Consider the following 19,502-nt stretch of genomic DNA (forward strand, 5'->3'; position numbering starts at 1 on the left):
ATGGTCGTGGTGGTGTTAGTGGACCCTCTGGTGCTGGGAGAGGACGTGGCCATTCTGCCACAGCCACACGTCCTAGTGAACCAACTACCTCAGGTCCCAGTAGCCAGCAGAATTTACAGCGATATTTGGTGGGGCCCAATGCCGTTCTAAGGATGGTAAGGCCTGAGCAGGTGCAGGCATTAGTCAATTGGGTGGCCGACAGTGGATCCAGCACGTTCACATTATCTCCCACCCAGTCTTCTGCAGAAAGCGCACAGATGGCGCATGAAAACCAAGCCCATCGGTCTGTCACATCACCCCCATGCATATCAGGGAAACTGTCTGAGCCTCAAGTTATGCAGCAGTCTCTTATGCTGTTTGAATTCTCTGCTGCCAGGGTTTCCCAAGGGCATCCACCTAGCCCTTCCCCAGGGGTGGAAGAGATAGAATGCACTAACGCACAACCACTTATTTTTCCTGATGATGAGGACATGGGAATACCACCTCAGCACGTCTCTGATGATGACGAAACACAGGTGCCAACTGCTGTGTCTTTCTGCAGTGTGCAGACTGAACAGGAGGTCAGGGATCAAGACTGGGTGGAAGACGATGCAGGGGACGATGAGGTCCTAGACCCCACATGGAATGAAGGTCGTGCCACTGACTTTCACAGTTCGGAGGAAGAGGCAGTGGTGAGACCGAGCCAACAGCGTAGCAAAAGAGGGAGCAGTGGGCAAAATCAGAACACCCGCCGCCAAGAGACTCCGCCTGCTACTGACCGCCGCCATCTGGGACCGAGCACCCCAAAGGCAGCTTCAAGAAGTTCCCTGGCATGGCACTTCTTCAAACAATGTGCTGACGACAAGACCCGAGTGGTTTGCACGCTGTGCCATCAGAGCCTGAAGCGAGGCATTAACATTCTGAACCTTAGCACAACCTGCATGACCAGGCACCTGCATGCAAAGCATGAACTGCAGTGGAGTAAACACCTTAAAAACAAAGAAGTCACTCAGGCTCCCCCTGCTACCTCTTCTGCTGCTGCTGCCTCGGCCTCTTTTGCTGCTGCCGCCGCCTCGGCCTCTTCCTCCGCCTCTGGAGGAACGTTGGCACCTGCCGCCCAGCAAACATGGGATGTACCACCAACACCACCACCTGCGTCACCAAGCATCTCAACCATGTCACACGGCAGCGTTCAGCTCTCCATCTCACAAACATTTGAGAGAAAGCGTAAATTCCCACCTAGCCACCCTCGATCCCTGGCCCTGAATGCCAGCATTTCTAAACTACTGGCCTATTAATGCTGTCATTTAGGCTGGTGGACACACACAGCTTCAAACAGCTCATGTCACTTGCTGTCCCACAGTATGTTGTTCCCAGCCACCACTACTTCTCCAAGAGAGCCGTGCCTTCCCTGCACAAACAAGTGTCCGATTAAATCAAGTGTGCACTGCGCAACGCCATCTGTGGCAAGGTCCACCTAACCACAGATATGTGGACCAGTAAGCACGGCCAGGGACGCTATATCTCCCTAACTGCACACTGGGTAAATGTAGATGGCGGCTGGGCCCCAGGCGGAGAGCTGTTTGGCGCACGTCCTTCCGCCGCCAAGGATCGCAGGGCAACATTCTTTGCCTCCTGTCTCCTCCTCCTCCTACTCAGCTTCCTCCTCCTCTTCTTCCACCTGCTCATCCAGTCAGCCACACACCTTCACCACCAACTTCAGCACAGCACGGGGTAAACGTCAGCAGGCCATTCTGAAACTCATATGTTTGGGGGACAGGCCCCACACCGCACAGGAGTTGTGGCGGGGTATAGAACAACAGACCGACGAGTGGTTGCTGCCGGTGAGCCTCAAGCCCGGCCTGTTGGTGTGCGATAATGGGCGAAATCTCGTTGCAGCTCTGGGACTAGCCGGTTTGACGCACATCCCTTGCCTGGCGCATGTGCTGAATTTGGTGGTGCAGAAGTTCATTCGCAACTACCCCGACATGTCAGAGCTGCTGCATAAAGTGCGGGCCGTCTGTTCCGGCGTTCACACCCTGTCGCTGCTCGCCTGTCTGCGCTACAGCGTAACTTCGGCCTTCCCGCTCACCGCCTCATATGCGACGCACCCACCAGGTGGAACTCCACCTTGCATATGCTGGACAGACTGTGCGAGCAGCAGCAGGCCATAGTGGAGTTTCAGCTGCAGCACGCACGGGTCAGTCGCACTGCGGATCAGACACACTTCACCACCAATGACTGGGCCTCCATGCGAGACCTGTGTGCCCTGTTGCGCTGTTTCGAGTACTCCACCAACATGGCCAGTGGCGATGATGCCGTTATCAGCGTTACAATACCACTTCTATGTCTCCTTGAGAAAACACTTAGGGCGATGATGGAAGAGGAGGTGGCCCAGGAGGAAGAGGAGGAAGAGGGGTCATTTTTAGCACTTTCAGGCCAGTCTCTTCAAAGTGACTCAGAGGGAGGTTTTTTGCAACACCAGAGGCCAGGTACAAATGTGGCCAGACAGGGCCCACTACTGGAGGACGAGGAGGACGAGGACGAGGATGAGGAGGAGGTGGAGGAGGATGAGGATGAAGCATGTTCACAGCGGGGTGGCACCCAAAGCAGCTCGGGCCCATCACTGGTGCGTGGCTGGGGGGAAACACAGGACGATGACGATACGCCTCCCACAGAGGACAGCTTGTCCTTACCTCTGGGCAGCCTGGCACACATGAGCGACTACATGCTGCAGTGCCTGCGCAACGACAGCAGAGTTGCCCACATTTTAACGTGTGCGGAATACTGGGTTGCCACCCTGCTAGATCCCCGGTACAAAGACAATGTGCCCACCTTACTTCCTACACTGGAGCGTGATAGGAAGATGCGCGAGTACAAGCGCACGTTGGTAGACGCGCTACTGAGAGCATTCCCAAATGTCAAAGGGGAACCAGTGGAAGCCCAAGGCGAAGGCAGAGGAGGAGCAAGAGGTCGCCAATGCAGCTGTGTCACGGCCAGCTCCTCTGAGAGCAGGGTTAGCATGGCAGAGATGTGGAAAAGTTTTGTCACCACGCCACAGCTAACTGCACCACCACCTGATACGGAACGTGTTAGCAGGAGGCAACATTTCACTAACATGGTGGAACAGTACCTGTGCACACCCCTCCACGTACTGACTGATGGTTCGGCCCCATTCAACTTCTGGGTCTCCAAATTGTCCACGTGGCCAGAGCTAGCCTTTTATGCCTTGGAGGTGCTGGCCTGCCCGGCGGCCAGCGTTTTGTCTGAACGTGTATTCAGCACGGCAGGGGGCGTCATTACAGACAAACGCAGCCGCCTGTCTACAGCCAATGTGGACAAGCTGACGTTCATAAAAATGAACCAGGCATGGATCCCACAGGACCTGTCCATCCCTTGTGCAGATTAGATATTAACTACCTCCCCTTAACAATATATTATTCTACTCCAGGGCACTTCCTCATTCAATACTATTTTTAATTACATTTTACCATTATATTGCGGGGCAACCCAAAGTTGAATGAACCTCTCCTCTGTCTGGGTGCCGGGGCCTAAATGTGTGACAGTGGTCTGTTCCAGTGGTGGGTGACGTGAAGCCTGATTCTCTGCTATGACATGAAGACAGATTCTGCGCTGACATAAGGCCAGATTCTCTGTTACGGGACCGCTCTCCTCTGTCTGGGTGCCGGGGCCTAAATGTGTGACAGTGGCCTGTTCCAGTGGTGGGTGACGTGAAGCCTGATTCTCTGCTATGACATGAAGACAGATTCTGCGCTGACATAAGGCCAGATTCTCTGTTACGGGACAGCTTTCCTCTGTCTGGGTGCCGGGGCCTAAATGTGTGACAGTGGCCTGTTCCAGTGGTGGGTGACGTGAAGCCTGATTCTCTGCTATGACATGAAGACATATTCTGCGCTGATATAAGGCCAGATTCTCTGTTACGGGACCTCTCTCCTCTGCCGGGGCCTAAATGTGTGACAGTGGCCTGTTCCAGTGGTGGGTGACGTTAAGCCTGATTCTCTGCTATGACATGAAGTCTGATTCTGCGCTGACATGAAGCCAGATTCTCTGCTATGGCATGAAGAGACTGATTCTCTGCTGACATGAAGCCAGATTCTTTGCTATGGCATGAAGAGACTGATTCTCTGCTGACGTGAAGCCAGATTCTCTGCTATGGGACCTCTGTCCAATTGATATTGGTTCATTTTTATTTTTTTAATTTTTATTTTAATTCATTTCCCTATCCACATTTGTTTGCAGGGGATTTACCTACATGTTGCTGCCTTTTGCAGCCCTCTAGCTCTTTCCTGGGCTGTTTTACAGCCTTTTTAGTGCCCAAAAGTTCGGGTCCCCATTGACTTCAATGGGGTTCGGGTTCGGGACGAAGTTCGGATCGGGTTCGGATCCCGAACCCGAACATTTCCGGGAAGTTCGGCCGAACTTCTCGAACCCGAACATCCAGGTGTTCGCTCAACTCTACATATGAATTTTAAATGTCGGTTCACTAGAACATGATGCACACGGCGATATATGACACCTACCTTTAATACTTAGCCACAGTAACTGTATCACTAAAATAATGAATTAACTCTATGTCGGTGCACTAGAACGTGATGCACACGGCAATATACTAAACCTGCCTTTAAGGCCGAATGCACGTGGAATAGTCAGTGTGCCTCAGAGCAGGAGCGCACGGCGTCATTGGTTGCTATGACGCCGTGCGCTTCATGCCACCGCTGCTGTACAGTAATACACTCGTATATAATTCATACCAGTGTATTACTGTAGTGCAGCGGCGGCATGAAGCGCACGGCGTCATAGCAACCAATGACGCCATGCGCTCCTGCTCTGAACAGGAATCCAGCCCGGCATACCACGGACCAAGGGTGCATTCAGATTGCATTTCTGGGTCTGCATCCGTTCTGCAATTTTGCAGAACAGGTGCAGACCCATCCATTTCAATGGGGCAACATAAGATGCGGACATCACGTGGTCGTTCCATTCCACGGGCCCGCAAAAAAAATAGAACATGTACTATTCTTGTCCTCAATAGCAGACAAGAATAGGCATTTCTACATAGTGTTGGCCCTGTGTGTTCTGCAAAATGCAGAATGCACACAGCCTGTATCCATGTTTTGCATATCCGCAATTCGTAGAAGCAAAACACTTATGGTCGTCTGAATGTAGCCTAATACTGAGGCACACTGACTATATCCCAAAAATAACAGATTAAGGCCTCATGCACACGACCGTTCCATTTTTTGCGCTCCGCAAACCGCGGATCCGCAAAAAACTGAAGCCGCCCGTGTGCCTTCCGCAATTTGCGGAATGGAACGGGTGGCCCATTGTAGAAATGCCTATTTTTGTCCGCAAAATGGACAAGAATAGGACAGGTTATATTTTTTTGGCGGGGCCTAGGAACGGAGCAACGGATGCGGACAGCACACAGAGTGCTCTCCGCATCTTTTGCGGCCCCATTGAAGTAAATGGGTCCGCACCCGAGCCGCAAAAACTGCGGCTCGGATGCGGACCCAAACAACGGTCGTGTGCATGAGGCCTAACTCTGAATGTCGGTGCACTAGAACGTGATGCACATGGAGATATATTGCACCTGCCTTTAAATACTGAGTCACAGTAACTGTATCACTAAAATAACAGATTAACTCTGAATGTCTGCAATGCACACATGAGGCACTCTTCCTACAGTCTCCCTACACGCTCCCTGCATGCACCCTCTCCAATATTGTCCTTTTAGCAGTTTTCAGCAAAACTGTCCTAAGTGCATGAGCGCTTGTCACATATCTCCCTATGCTCAATTCACAGCAGTGATGGGTAATTCATGAACAATCAGTTCAAAATGTTTCGTGAAAAAATCCCGTCCTATGTGCTGAAGATGCTCTAGGTGCTGCTGCACTTCTTTTCAGCTCTCATGCATTCACCATGAGTCGGTGGATATGAACTACTATAGGGGGCGCTTTAGCATCTCATTGAACTAGACTGTCAGGATTTATTCTAGGAACATGTTAGTTCAGTAGTTCATCTAGTTTACTCAGTTCAAAAGTCACAGGCTCCCTTTCAGCCTCCTCAGGACATGGTGCTGCACGGCAGGCAGCCGTATACTGGAGTTCTGTTCACTCTACTAAGTATCATCTGCCTTTTCTTATTCACACTGCTGGACAATAATAAATATATCTGACCCTTTTAGTAAAACTATAACTCATCTAAAGAGCTGTAAATCCTATGTGTAGCAGAGCAGATCTGTGCTTCTAATCACTTATCAGTAGCATCACAGAGCCACAAAATGAACTAGAACTAAACAAACTCATCTTTTGAACTAATCTTTCAGGTGAACTTGACCAGAATGAACTAATCCCCAAAATGAACTAGATTTCCCATCACTAGCTCACAGGACAATGAAGGAGACTGAGGGTGTTAAATGGACTGTGAAATCACAGGGGGTGGCTGTGGATTGGCTGGCTGCAAGGCATTATGGGTGACCTTGCGTTTCCAGGGTTCTTAGTTTCACTTTGTAACACATGCAGCTGCCATTTTCAGAAAAACTGATTAATTACCATGAAGCGCAAGGAAATTCGACTTTGTTAGGAGTTTTCCTAAACTTTGGACCGCATTCCGTTTCTATATGTCAGAAAGTCAAAGCTTGTCTTATAGGGTGCAACTTCCATTAAGTGGTGACGGCAAGACGGTTTTCTCTTTGGAGTTATAAATGAAGGATTTTTGTAATTTTTCAAAATTCTTTAAATATTTTACATAATAACTTGATATAAATAATATGGCATTTTCTAATGACACATTCCCTTTATGTTATTTAACTTTTTACTACTGTATAACTATAAAAAAAAAACAGTTTAATGAGAAATTCAGCATTTCTCTATGTCTCTATCTATCTATCTATCTATCTATCTATCTATTCATTTAATGTCCATCTATCTGTCTTGAAAGATACAAAAGATACATGTATAAAAAATGAATGACATTTTTGATGGTTAATCATTTAGGTGTTGATCTGTTTGCAACAGTCTCCCTAGGGTTAGTAAGAAAAAAAAACAGTAAGCAAATAAATACAAAGAAGCAAAAATGACAAAAGACAGTGGTGGACAGATGGCAATTGTAAACTACCCAAGGCATAAAAAATAGCATACATGCCTAAAAGAAAAGCACTCTGCAGTCACTTTACACAACATCTAATGTTTATAATGGAGGAACTTTAAATACAAGAGGTTGCAAAAACAATAGCAGACAGATGGTAAATGTCAAAAACCTGTAGCGTGAAGAGCTCTTGAAAGATACTGTAATTATTTGAGCACAACAAAATCTGCATTGCATATGTACTCTCAAAAGTCTTTTTCAAGAAAACCCAAGAAGCTTTCCATTTTTGCAACAACAAGTATGACAATTTGAATAAAAAGTAATACAAGCATGAGAAACGAGAAACATTAACAAACCTAGAGCTACCTCTTAGCCTCAACTTTCACAGTATTCGAGTGAAGAGCAAATCATTTGTACTTTGCAAAGATTGAAATAGTATACATTTATTTCTTAAAATGGACTGGAAACAAAGTACACAGAACTTAGGCTACTTTCACACTTGCGGCAGAGTAATCCGGCAAGCAGTTCCGTCGCCTGAACTGCCTGCCGGATCCGGCAAAACATATGCCAACTGATGGAATTTGTAAGACTGATCTTTATCCTGATCAGTCTTAGGCTACTTTCACACTAGCGTTCAGAGCGGGTCCGTTTGATGTCGGCTCAGACGGATCCGCTCCTATAATGCAGACGTTTGTATCCGTTCAGAACGGATCCGTCTGCATTATAGTTTGAAAAAAATTCTAAGTCTGAAAGTAGCCTGAACGGATCCGTCCAGACTTTACATTGAAAGTCAATGGGGGACGGTTCCGTTTGAAAATTGAGCCATATGGACACCGGCCAGGCCAGGCTGCAAGCAGCGTTCAGGGGTCCGCTCGCTGAGCGGAGCGGAGGCTGAACGCTGGCAGACTGATGCATTCTCAGCGGATCCGCGTCCATTGAGAATGCATTAGGGCTGGACAGATGCGTTCGGGGCCGCTTGTGAGCCCCTTCAAACGGAGCTCACGAGCGGACACCCGAACGCTGGTGTGAAAGTAGCCTAAAAAATGCCTGATCAGTTAGAAAAATGCATTGAAATGCTAGATCTTTCCGGTGTCATCTGGCAAAACAGATCAGGCATTTATTTTTTTCACCTTTTTTTTTCGGTCTGCGCACTGAAGAAATTCTGGATGCATCCTGAACGGATTACTCTCTATTCAGAATGCATGGGGATAAAACTGATCAGTTCTTTTCCGGCATTGAGCCCTTTTGATGGTGCCGGAAAAGAAAAACGCTAGTGTGAAAGAACCCTTAAGTAAACAGAAATATGGCAAAGACTTAAAAGAACCCATGTCTGCTTATTCCACTTTTCCAACTCCCACAATGGCATACACATAACTTACTTCAAATCTGAGTACTTTCTTTTAAATGCACTTTGCCATTTTTTCATCATTAAAGGCTTTGTAGACTTTTGGGGGCATTTTCTTATGATTGCATTTTACTCATTTTGGGATACAAATAATTTTTTCAGTTAGTCTTTATTACAAATATTGAGCCATTCTGTCACAGAGGGTTAACTGTTCTAGCCGTGTAAATGGTACTTTCCCTTTCACTTTTTGTCTTCTAATAACCCTTATCAGTAAGATAAGAATTGAGCTACAATGAGGTCAGAGAGGAGCTTACTGACTAATGGAGCAAAGAGAAAATTCAGAACCAGCTACAAGATAAACTCAAAGCTGTGCAGAGAAAATGGCTCAATATTTTTATAAAGGCCAATTGAAAAAATGGTTATATATCTTAGACACATATAGACCATTTTAACAAACAATGGGGGGAACTTATTGTGCCTTGCACTCTAGAAATCTGGCTTCAAAACGTTACAAAATTGGCGCTCTGCAACTTTTTGTGGTGACTTACCCAGAAATCTTGCAATTTATTTAATTTTTTTTTTTACATTTTACACCACACACTCCAGTTTTGAAAAGTTAATGAGAAAGTGGGTATAGTTAGCTTTAAAAAAAAATTGCAAATAAATCTCAATCTCACTCCAGCAAGGAGTGGCATAGAAAAACTGGAGTAGCATTTCTAGACAAAAGTGTTAGGTTTAAAGATGCACCAAATCTAAATGGTTTACCCATCTCATACAATGTCTCATGAGCGGAAGTCCCTCCTTTGGCACTGTCTCCTCAAAGAGAGAGCACAGCATAAGTGCTCTCTATTCACTTCTATTGGAGTTGTAGAAATAGCAGAGAGGGTGCGTTTGGTTATTTCCAAAGTCCCATAGAAGTGTATGGTGAACACACCACTCATGCATGACCAGCTCTCCATTCATTGCTTTGGGACTGCTGAAAATAGCCAAGCTGGCACTTAGCTATCTTTGGAACTATCATAGTGGTGAATGTGGTGGGACCACGGTGCACCCACCTTCATTTTGGGGGCCTATTCTGGAGATAGTGGTGGGTCCCAGAGGTGTGACCTGCATATAAATGACATTGGTGCCATATCCTAGTGTTATGCAACCAATGTCTGAGATGGGAAAATCTCTGTAACAAACATTGTGTGGCATTTGATACATTTGGTGCAAAGTTCACCAACAAAGACTCAAGCAAAACTGACTTCAAATATTGCCCTCATGAAAATTTCTCTCAATGTGTTTTCTTCTATACTTTTGCTTCTCAATGTCCAGGGCACAAGTTTGCAACTAAAATGATAATGTTTATCTCACTTTTATTGATTTTCCAGCAGTGTGTGTTCCCACAAAGAACATCTTTGCTCAGCAGATAGTTTCACCTGGTTACTTCTCCTGCCCTGTTCATTCAGAGTGTATCTGGAACTTTGCAGCTATCAGAAACATTCTAGCTATATAAATGGTGACATAAATTCCTGTCATAAGGCAGCAAGTCAGCAATTCTTTTACTATTATTGGCCTCTGTAGAATTTCTTGAGCACCATAGGGAAAAGTTCTCTCTCTTTTACTCTTTAGTATTACCAACTGTTATGCAGTAGTAACTTTTTCTCTTCTTTTACAGTACTTACACTTACTGCAATTGAGTTTATGTACTTTTTTCCACTGACTGAATTATTTTATAATGATTGTCTATCTATCGTTAAGTAAATATCTATTTAGAATCTATGTTAAAGAAAATCTCTTCCTTTATATATTTAAATTACTGCCATTAAAACGATGAGATGTGTTAAAAAAAAAATTATACTAATGCTTATAATCTATTGAGTGGAAGTTTGGAAACTGTAATTTACCCATTAATAGTATTCATCATTGCTCACTTTGGACACAAATATTCTATTTATTACAATTAAACCTATATAATAGCTTACTATGAGAGAGCAACATAAAAAATTCTGATCTGCAAGCTGAAGAGAGTAGATAGTTTGACTAATGTGTTGAGTAATTGCATGCAGACCGTATGTATCGTACATGGTACAATTTCCCATAATGCATGGCTCCTCCCCATACATGAATATAATATAAATGTACAGTGGCTCTACCCAACCGGACAGCAATGGTTAAGGTGCTCACTCCACGGCACACCCTCTACCGTACACACAGCAATTGATTAAGGAGGGCACTCAACTAGCTGTTACATGAATCCATCTAATGTGTGTATTAATATGCTATTTACTGTGACAAACAATGCCTAATAACCAAATAAAATATAAAAAATATAAAAAATATATATAAAAATACAATGTATAAAAATGACCTTATACTTGATGCACCAAAAATATAATAAATCTCACAGATCATGATTATAACAATAAAGTGCATGTACAAATCCTCCTCATATAAAGATCATAATTGTGACAGTATACTTCATAAATAAAAATCAATAGACCATGATCGCCTCATTGATAATTACCATAATACACATTTTATGATTATCAATAGTAAAAAGATGGTATTGTTATATGATAATTAGAAACCTTAATTCATCAATTGTATCACAAATTCATGAAATGTGGATTATAGTTAACCCCTTCCCGACTGCCAAACGGCTATATATGTACTATCTGCACATAACCCGTGCAGACAGCACGTATATAAACGTCAAAACGCTTGGATTAAAGCTTCTGCCCCTGCACTGCCGCTGTCAGGAACAGTGCAAAGTCCAGTAATGCCGGCAAGGAACCAATCAGAGTGGTCCCTTGCTGGCGATCGCTCTGATTGGTTAGTCTGTGCAGACTAACCAATTGGATCGCTGCAGTGTAAAAGTGGCGGTTTCAGGCTCAGATCTGCAGTCTGTAAATCAGAGCCTGAAATCAGGCACTGGCTGCTGTGTGCCCCCAATATGTGCACCCGATCTGTGCCCCCTTCCATGATCTGTGCCCCCCCCCTCTGTGCGTTCTGCCGTCCACGCGCTGTCTGTGCCGGAAACTGTGCCCGTCTGCCCCATCCATATCCTCTGCCCCCATCCATGTCCTCTGACCCGCTCTGTGTCCCCTCCCGAGCCCTCATATGTGCCCCCTTATGCGGTCCCCTTCTGTATCTGATGGCGGAGGCTCTATTCCTGAGCCGCTACCATCAGCAGTCAGTGTCAGCTGTACGCTGACACTCTGCTATAACCCCTTAGATACCACTATCAGCGGCATCCAAGGGGTTAACAGAGGGAGGGGGCTCCCTCTCTTAACCATCGGGCTGATGCGCTGCAATGTCAGCAGCCCAATGGTTGCCATGTTGCCATCTATCAGTGTAAGGGCTCATGCACATGACCATTGTTGTTTTGCGGTCCGTTTTTCACGGATCCGTTGTTCCGTATCTGAGGTTTTTTTTTTTCTGATTTAAGTCCTTTTCTGTTCCGTTATTTCACAAAACATATGCGTATGGTTTCCGAATGCGATAAATTTTTTATGGATCGGAAACAGTAGCTTATTAATCACCAAACACGTGAGCAATATCGGCTGGGCATAGCATTTCTACAGAATGGATACACAAAATACGGATGAAATATGGATGACATATGGATATGTTCTGTGTGAGTTCTGTGTGAGACATATGGATATGTTCTGTGTGAGTTTTTTGCGGTCCCATTGACTTGAATGGGGCCTCGGACCGTGATTTGCAGACAATAATAGGACATGCACTACTTTTTTGTGGAACAGAAATACGGAATTGGAATGCACATTGAGTAACTTCCATTGTTTTTGCAGACCCATTGAAGTGAATGATTCCGCATACGGTCCGCAAAAAAAATGGAACGGAAGCAGAAAGAAAATACGTTTGTGTGCATGAGCCCTAAAACCGATAGTATTATACAGGGTGGGCCATTTATATGGATACACCTTAATAAAATGGGAATAGTTGGTGATATTAACTTCCTGTTTGTGGCACATTAGTATATGTGAGGGGGGAAACTTTTCAAGATAGGTGGTGACCATGGCGGCCATTTTGAAGTCGGCCATTTTGAATCCAACTTTTGTTTTTTCAATAGGAACTTATTGGGAATTTCACAAGAAAAACAATGGTGTGCTTGGTTTTAACATAACTTTATACTTTCATAAGTTATTTACAAGTTTCTGACCACTTATAAAATGTGTTCAATGTGCTGCCCATTGTGTTGGATTGTCAATGCAACCCTCTTCTCCCACTCTTCACACACTGATAGCAACACCGCAGGAGAAATGCTAGCACAGGCTTCCAGTATCTGTAGTTTCAGGTGCTGAACATCTCGTATCTTCACAGCATAGACAATTGCCTTCAGATGACCCCAAAGATAAAAGTCTAAGGGGGTCACTGGATATGCAAAATTGCTACATGATGATGTGTTTCCCTGAGTTTTTCCAGCAAGATGGTGCACCACCACATTATGGGTGTCAGGTCCGAGCATTCCTAGATGAACAGTTTCCTGGAAAGTGGATTGGTCATCGTGGGCCAGTTGAATTGCCCCCAAGGTCTCCCGATCTGACCCCCCTTAGACTTTTATCTTTGGGGTCATCTGAAGGCAATTGTCTATGCTGTGAAGATACGAGATGTGCAGCACCTGAAACTATGGATACTGGAAGCCTGTGCTAGCATTTCTCCTGCGGTGTTGCTATCAGTGTGTGAAGAGTGGGAGAAGAGGGTTGCATTGACAATCCAACACAATGGGCAGCACATTGAACACATTTTATAAGTGGTCAGAAACTCGTAAATAACTCATGAAGAAATAAAGTTACGTTAAAACCAAGCACACCATTGTTTTTCTTGTGAAATTCCCAATAGGTTTGATGTGTCACATGACCCTCTTCCTATTGAAAAAACAAAAGTTGGATTCAAAATGGCCGACTTCAAAATGGCCACCATCGTCACCACCCATCTTGAAAAGTTTCCCCCCTCACATATACTAATGTGCCACAAACAGGAAGTTAATATCACCAACCATTCCCATTTAATTAAGGTGTATCCATATAAATGGCCCACCCTGTACTTTGCAATGCAAGTATAGTAGGGCCATTAAGCCCCACTGGATATTCAAGATCCAAGTGGGACTTGATAAAAAAAAAAAAAGGTGTGAAAAAAAAATTATAATAAATGTAAAAGCAATTAAAAAAAGTACATTAAAAATAAAATAAATTGTATTTTCCAACATCCAATCATTTATAAGAGATTTAAAAATATATATTTTTAATAAACTACACATAATTGGCATCGCCGCATCCGTAATGACCTGATCTATAAACTGGTACCAATCCTGCATGTGAACGCTGTAAAAAAAAAAAAGACAGAATAGCTTTTTTATTTTAGTTCACCTCCCAAAAATATTTAATAAAAAGTGATCAAAAAGTCATATGCATCTCAAAAATGATACCAATAAAAACTACAGCCTATCCCGCTAAAAATAAGCCCTCATACAACTTTGTTGTCGGAAAAATAAAAAAGTTATGGGTTTAGATTTTGAGATGCAAAAGAAAAAAGTTTCATAAAAAGTTATTTTATGATTTAAAAGTGGTAGAAAATGAAAATAAAAAACTATACAATATTGGTGTCGCCATAACCATATCATTCCACAGAATAAAATTATCATATCAAATATACCACATAAGGAACCCATAGATAAATAAAAATACTGACAGAAATGCAATTTTTGATTGCTTCACCCACTTATAAAATGTAATAAAAAGTACTCAAAGCCATATAGACCTCAAAATTGTAACAATAAAAATTACAGCCCGTCCTGCAAAAAAAAGCTCTCACGCAACTATATTGATTATAAGATCAAAAAGTTATGGGTCTTCGATTTAGTGATGCAAAAAAATAAAGTTTATTAAAAAATTATTTTATGATATAAAAGTGGTTGAACATGAATAAAATAATATAAATTTGGTACCGCCAGAACCGTATCAACCCACAGAATACAACCATCTTATCAAATATAACACATGGAGAACCCCATAAAAAATAAAAATAAAAAAAACACTGGCAGAATTGCAATATTAGCCACTACGCCTCATAAAAAATTTAATAAAAAGAGATCAAAAAGTCATATGTACCCAAACATAGTGATGAACGAACATCGGCCTGGACATTTTGCGAACGCGCATTCGCCATTAAATGTTTGCAAACCACACCTTCGTGGCAGGCCCCATTTACTTTAATGGCAGGCAAACCTGAAAAACCTTCAGGTCATATTTGCAGCCACCAAATACTTACTAGAAGTGCACAAATAGTCCCACAACATGGACAGTGGCATATCAGAGGGGGATCATTGGAAAAGAATTCCCACAAAATATATGTATTTTAATCAGGGGCCATTTTTATGCATCTTAAAGGGAAAATCTAAAAAATGTGCCCTGCTGGAGCCTAGAAATTTTTTATTTTAGGCCACAGGAGTACAGGCCCAAAAAAGTAGGCATTCACCTGACAGAAAAGAACGTGTGATGATGTGGCTGAAGGTACATTAGGCGGTCACTGGCTAAAATTTTTACTGTAGGCCAGTACAGGCGCCCAAAATTAGGCATTCATCTGACAGAAAAGAACTTGTGATTATGTAGCTGTAGGTACATAAGGCTGTCACTGGATACAAATTTTATTGTAGGCCACTGGAGTAGAGGCCCCAAAAATTAGGCATTCACCTAACAGAAAAGGACTTTATGCCGCTGTATATACATAAAACAAGGACCATTCTTTGTTCTGCGTCGTGGCGGATATGTGTGGGCTGGCATGAGGAAATTCAATTACACGACGGGACACTCGACGAGGGGCATGCCAAGAGTTCCATAACAAATTGTGCCAGCTCTTGTGCTACTGCACACCCAGTAGTCAAGAGGCTCCTCGCTTCTCAGAGCGTCCACATCGGCCATTAACTCGATGTAGTCGGACAACTGTCGGTCTAGGCAATTCCTGAGGCTGGATCCGGAGGGCAGCTGTCGATGGGTTGGCTGCAAGAAAGATCTCACATCCGAAGTGACCAACACATCTTCAAACCACCCTCTTAATGCAGGCGCAGAAGGATTGGTACCGCACCTGTTTCGCTGTGGGTAGAAATTCCTCTCCCAGAACCCGCAACAGCAGAATTCAGCATCACTCGCAGCAACGCCTGGAAATGCTGCTTTCTGCCAACCCTCTGTGATGCTGGTAACATGTCCGCCATTTTGTGTTTGTACCAGGGGTCTAAGTACGTTGCCACCCAGTATTGGTCCTTGTCCTGTATGCTTTTTATATGGGGGTGCCTCTTCAAACACTGGAGCATGAAGGCCCCCATTTGCATTAAATTGGAAGCGGTGGAGCGCCCTGGCTCCTGCTCATTGCCCAGGAGAATGTCGTCCTAGGTCTCCTCCCCCCAGCCATGGACAACACCAGGGATCCCCATAAAGTTTAAACTCCCTCAAAGCCTGCTCTTCTTGCTCCTCCTCCCCGCCACAATCCTCCTCTGACTCCTCTTCAGACTCCTGCTGACTTGTCTCAGATGGAGTAGCACCCCTTGGGAATTCATTCAGCATTGCAAATTCCTCATCTTCCAGCTCCTGCTCCTCGACGGCTTGATCAAGACATGACACAATGCACGCTCCACAAAGAAGACGTAAGGTACGATGACACTGATGGCACCCTGGCTGCGACTGACTAGTTTGGTGATCTCAGCAAGTGGCCGCAGAAGTCTGCATGCGTCACGCATGAGCAGCTACTGGCGTGGTGAAAAAAAAGCCAAGCTCCTTAGAACCTGTCCTGCCGTAGAGTTCGTACAGGTAGTCGTTAACAGCACATTCCTGCTGGAGCAGCCTATTAAGCATATACTGTACAAGGTGGAGATCCAGTGCATTGGGCAGTCACAAATCAGACGTCTGACGAGCAGGTGGTGCTTGCCGCTGAACGTCAGCAAGGCGAGCCATGGCCGTGTAAGATCTTCTAAAATGTCCAGAGATTTTCCTGACCTGCCGCAAGACGTCCTGGTCCCTGGGGTATTTAGCAACGAATCGCTGCACGACTAAGTTCAGGACATGTGCCATGCATGGCACGTGTGTCATTCTGCCCTGTTTCAGCACGCTCAGCAGATTGGCACCACTGTCGCACACCACTTTACAAACTGGTAAATTGAGCGGGTTTAGCCTCCTGTGCCCTGCAAGCTCTGCCTGCTTCTCCTCCTTTTCCTCCCTCTCTGCTTCTCTATCTCTCCCTCTTAACTCCACTCCTCTACCAGTCTTGTGGGCCCCCACGTGACGTCCATCTACACGTCATTATAGTCACCTTCACCACCACTGACATTTGAGATCTCGGAGTTGGCAGCAACAGCGGGGACCTCCCTCCTTAGGTTGATCTGGGTACTGTTGTTAGACCGCTGTTTGGCAGCCATTGCTACCTCCTCTTCCTCATCCGATGTCAAGAATGGTTGCACATCGGTAAGGTCTGGGAATGGATGTGAAAATAATTCCTTTGACTCGAGTGGAGGGGCTATGGTACTGGTATTCGGGGGCCTTGGGGGTGCACACAGCAGAGAGTGAGGAGGGTGCAGATACAGAGGATGAGGAGGGTGCAGAAGCGGAATGCTGAATGAGCCACTCAACAAACTCTGGTGTGTCCTTTGAAGTAATCGCAGCGCCTTCTCGAACTTCCCACTTAGGTTCCGGCCTGGTGCACCTGCCCGACCCCTACCACCCCTGTGGAACGGCCTGCCTCTTCCTCTGCCTGTCATTTTCAGAATTGACCCTGTGCCAAAGTCCCTAAAGAAGAGCAGTATTTGTGGAAGCAGGTATATCGCAGGTCTCAAACAATATTTGGTGGAAACAGCTATATCGAACCCCTTAATCAGTATTTTGTGGAAGCAGGTATATCGTAGCCTTCAATCAATATTTTGTGGAAGCAGGTATCTCGCAGGCCTCAATCAATTTTTGGTGAAAGCAGGTATATTAATCCCCTTAATCAGTATTTTGTAGAAGCAAGTATATCGCAGCCCTCAATCAGTATTTTGAGGAAGCAGTTATATCAAACTCCTTAATCAGTATTTTGTGGAAGCAGGTATCTCGTAGGCCTAAATCAATATTTGGTGGAAGCAGGTATATCAATCCCCTTAATCAGTATTTTGTGGAAGCAGGAATATCGCAGCCCTCAATCAGTATTTTATGGAGGCAGGAATACCAATCCCCTTAATCATTATTTTGTGGAAGCAGGTATATGGCAGGCTTCAATCAATATTTTGTGGAAACAAGTATATCAAACCCCTTAATCAGCATTTTGTGGAAGCAGGTATATTGCAGGCCTCCACAAATATTTGGTGGAAGCAGGTATATCAAACTCCTTAATCAGTATTTTGTGGAAGCAGGTATATCAAACCCCTTAACCAGTATTTTGTGGAAGCAGGTATATCACAGGCTTCAATCAATATTTGGTGGAAACAGTTATATCAAATCCCTAATCAGTATTTTGTGGAATGAGGTATATCAAACCCCTTAATCAGTATTTTGTAGAAGCAGGTATATCTCAGCCCTCAATCAATATTTGGTGGAAGCAGGTATATCAAACCCCTTAATCAGTATTTTGTGGAAGCAGGTATATCACACCCCTCAATCAATATTTGGTGGAAGCAGGTATATTGATCCCCTTAAACAGTATTTTGTGGAAGCAGGTATATCACACCCCTCAATTATTTTTTTGCCAAAACAGTTATATCACACCACCCTGTTAATTTGGGGCAACACGTATATCGCAAATCTCAATCAGTATTATGTGGAAGCAGGTATATCGTAGCCCTTAATCAGTATTTTGTGAAGCAGGTATCTCGCAGGCCTCAATCAATCTTTGGTGGACGCAAGTATATTAATCCCCTTAATCAGTATTTTGTGGAAGCAAGTATATTGCAGCCCTCAATCAGTATTTTAAAGAATCAGAAATATCAAACCCCTTAATCAGTATTTTGTGAAAGAAGGTATATCGCTGCCCTCAATCAGTATTTTGTGGAAACAGGTATCTCGCAGGCCTCAATCAATCTTTGGTGGACGCAAGTATATTAATCCCCTTAATCAGTATTTTGTGGAAGCAAGTATATTGCAGCCCTCAATCAGTATTTTAAAGAATCAGAAATATCAAACCCCTTAATCAGTATTTTGTGAAAGAAGGTATATCGCTGCCCTCAATCAGTATTTTGTGGAAACAGGTATCTCGCAGGCCTCAATCAATATTTGGTGGAAGCAGGAATATCGCAGCCCTCAATCAGTATTTTGTGGAGGCAGGAATACCAATCCCCTTAATCAGTATTTTGTGGAAGCAGGTATATCAAACTCCTTAATCAGTATTTTGAGGAAGCAGGTATTTTGCAGCCCTCAATTAGTATTTTGTGGAAGCAGGTATATGAAACCCTTTAACCAGTATTTTGTGGAACCAGGTATAATCGCAGCCCTCAATCAATATTTGGTGGAAGCAGGTATATCAAACCCCTTAATCAATATTTTGTGGAAGCAGGTATATCGCACCCCTCAATCAATATTTGGTGGAAGCAGGTATAGTGATCCGAAAGTCCAGCAAGGAAGGATATCGATATTATAAAGAATACGAGTAAAAATGGAAGGTACATAAGGGGACATCTCCCCTTAAAGGTCGCCCGATAGTCTCAGGCGTCAATTGCCTAACCCAGAATTGTGGTCCAGATTCTGAGGGAGTTCGTCGTGTCCCTCCCGGCCTACACGAGGGACACGATGGACAGCACGGATCATTGCCAATTTTGACGCTGCCAATCGTGAAATTAGGGAAGTCCTGACTAAATATTGGCCTATATTACATATGGATTCCGACCTATCGGACATTGTGAGTAAATATCCCTCGGTTTCCTACAGACGGGGTAGGAGCCTGAGGGACCGCCTTGTCCGCAGCCACTTCTTACCACCAACCAAGGGTGGCTGCTGGCTGAACCGAAAACCTATCGGCATCTTCAAATGCGGGAGATGCAAGGCCTGTAAATACATCTCGACCGCAAAGACCATCACCTGCTCGGTCACAGGTCATCCCTACCAGGTTCGCG

At 44.4% G+C, this 19,502-nt stretch overlaps 1 protein-coding gene and 1 long non-coding RNA gene across 2 annotated transcripts in view; both read right to left on the reverse strand.

The window, feature by feature from the left end:
- The window catches only part of GRM8 (glutamate metabotropic receptor 8), a 1,632,513-nt gene that overhangs the window by 329,870 nt on the left and 1,283,141 nt on the right, over positions 1-19,502 (reverse strand). The window lies entirely within an intron of this gene.
- Positions 12,183-16,305, reverse strand: LOC120982039. Its single transcript, XR_005774828.1, has 3 exons — positions 16,294-16,305; positions 14,417-14,419; positions 12,183-12,313 (listed from the first exon to the last, which is right to left on the reverse strand). It is a non-coding gene; the product is annotated as an uncharacterized LOC120982039 (long non-coding RNA).

This window comes from Bufo bufo, chromosome 1 (genome assembly GCF_905171765.1).
Source record: "Bufo bufo chromosome 1, aBufBuf1.1, whole genome shotgun sequence".
Classification (NCBI taxonomy): Eukaryota; Metazoa; Chordata; class Amphibia; order Anura; family Bufonidae; genus Bufo; species Bufo bufo.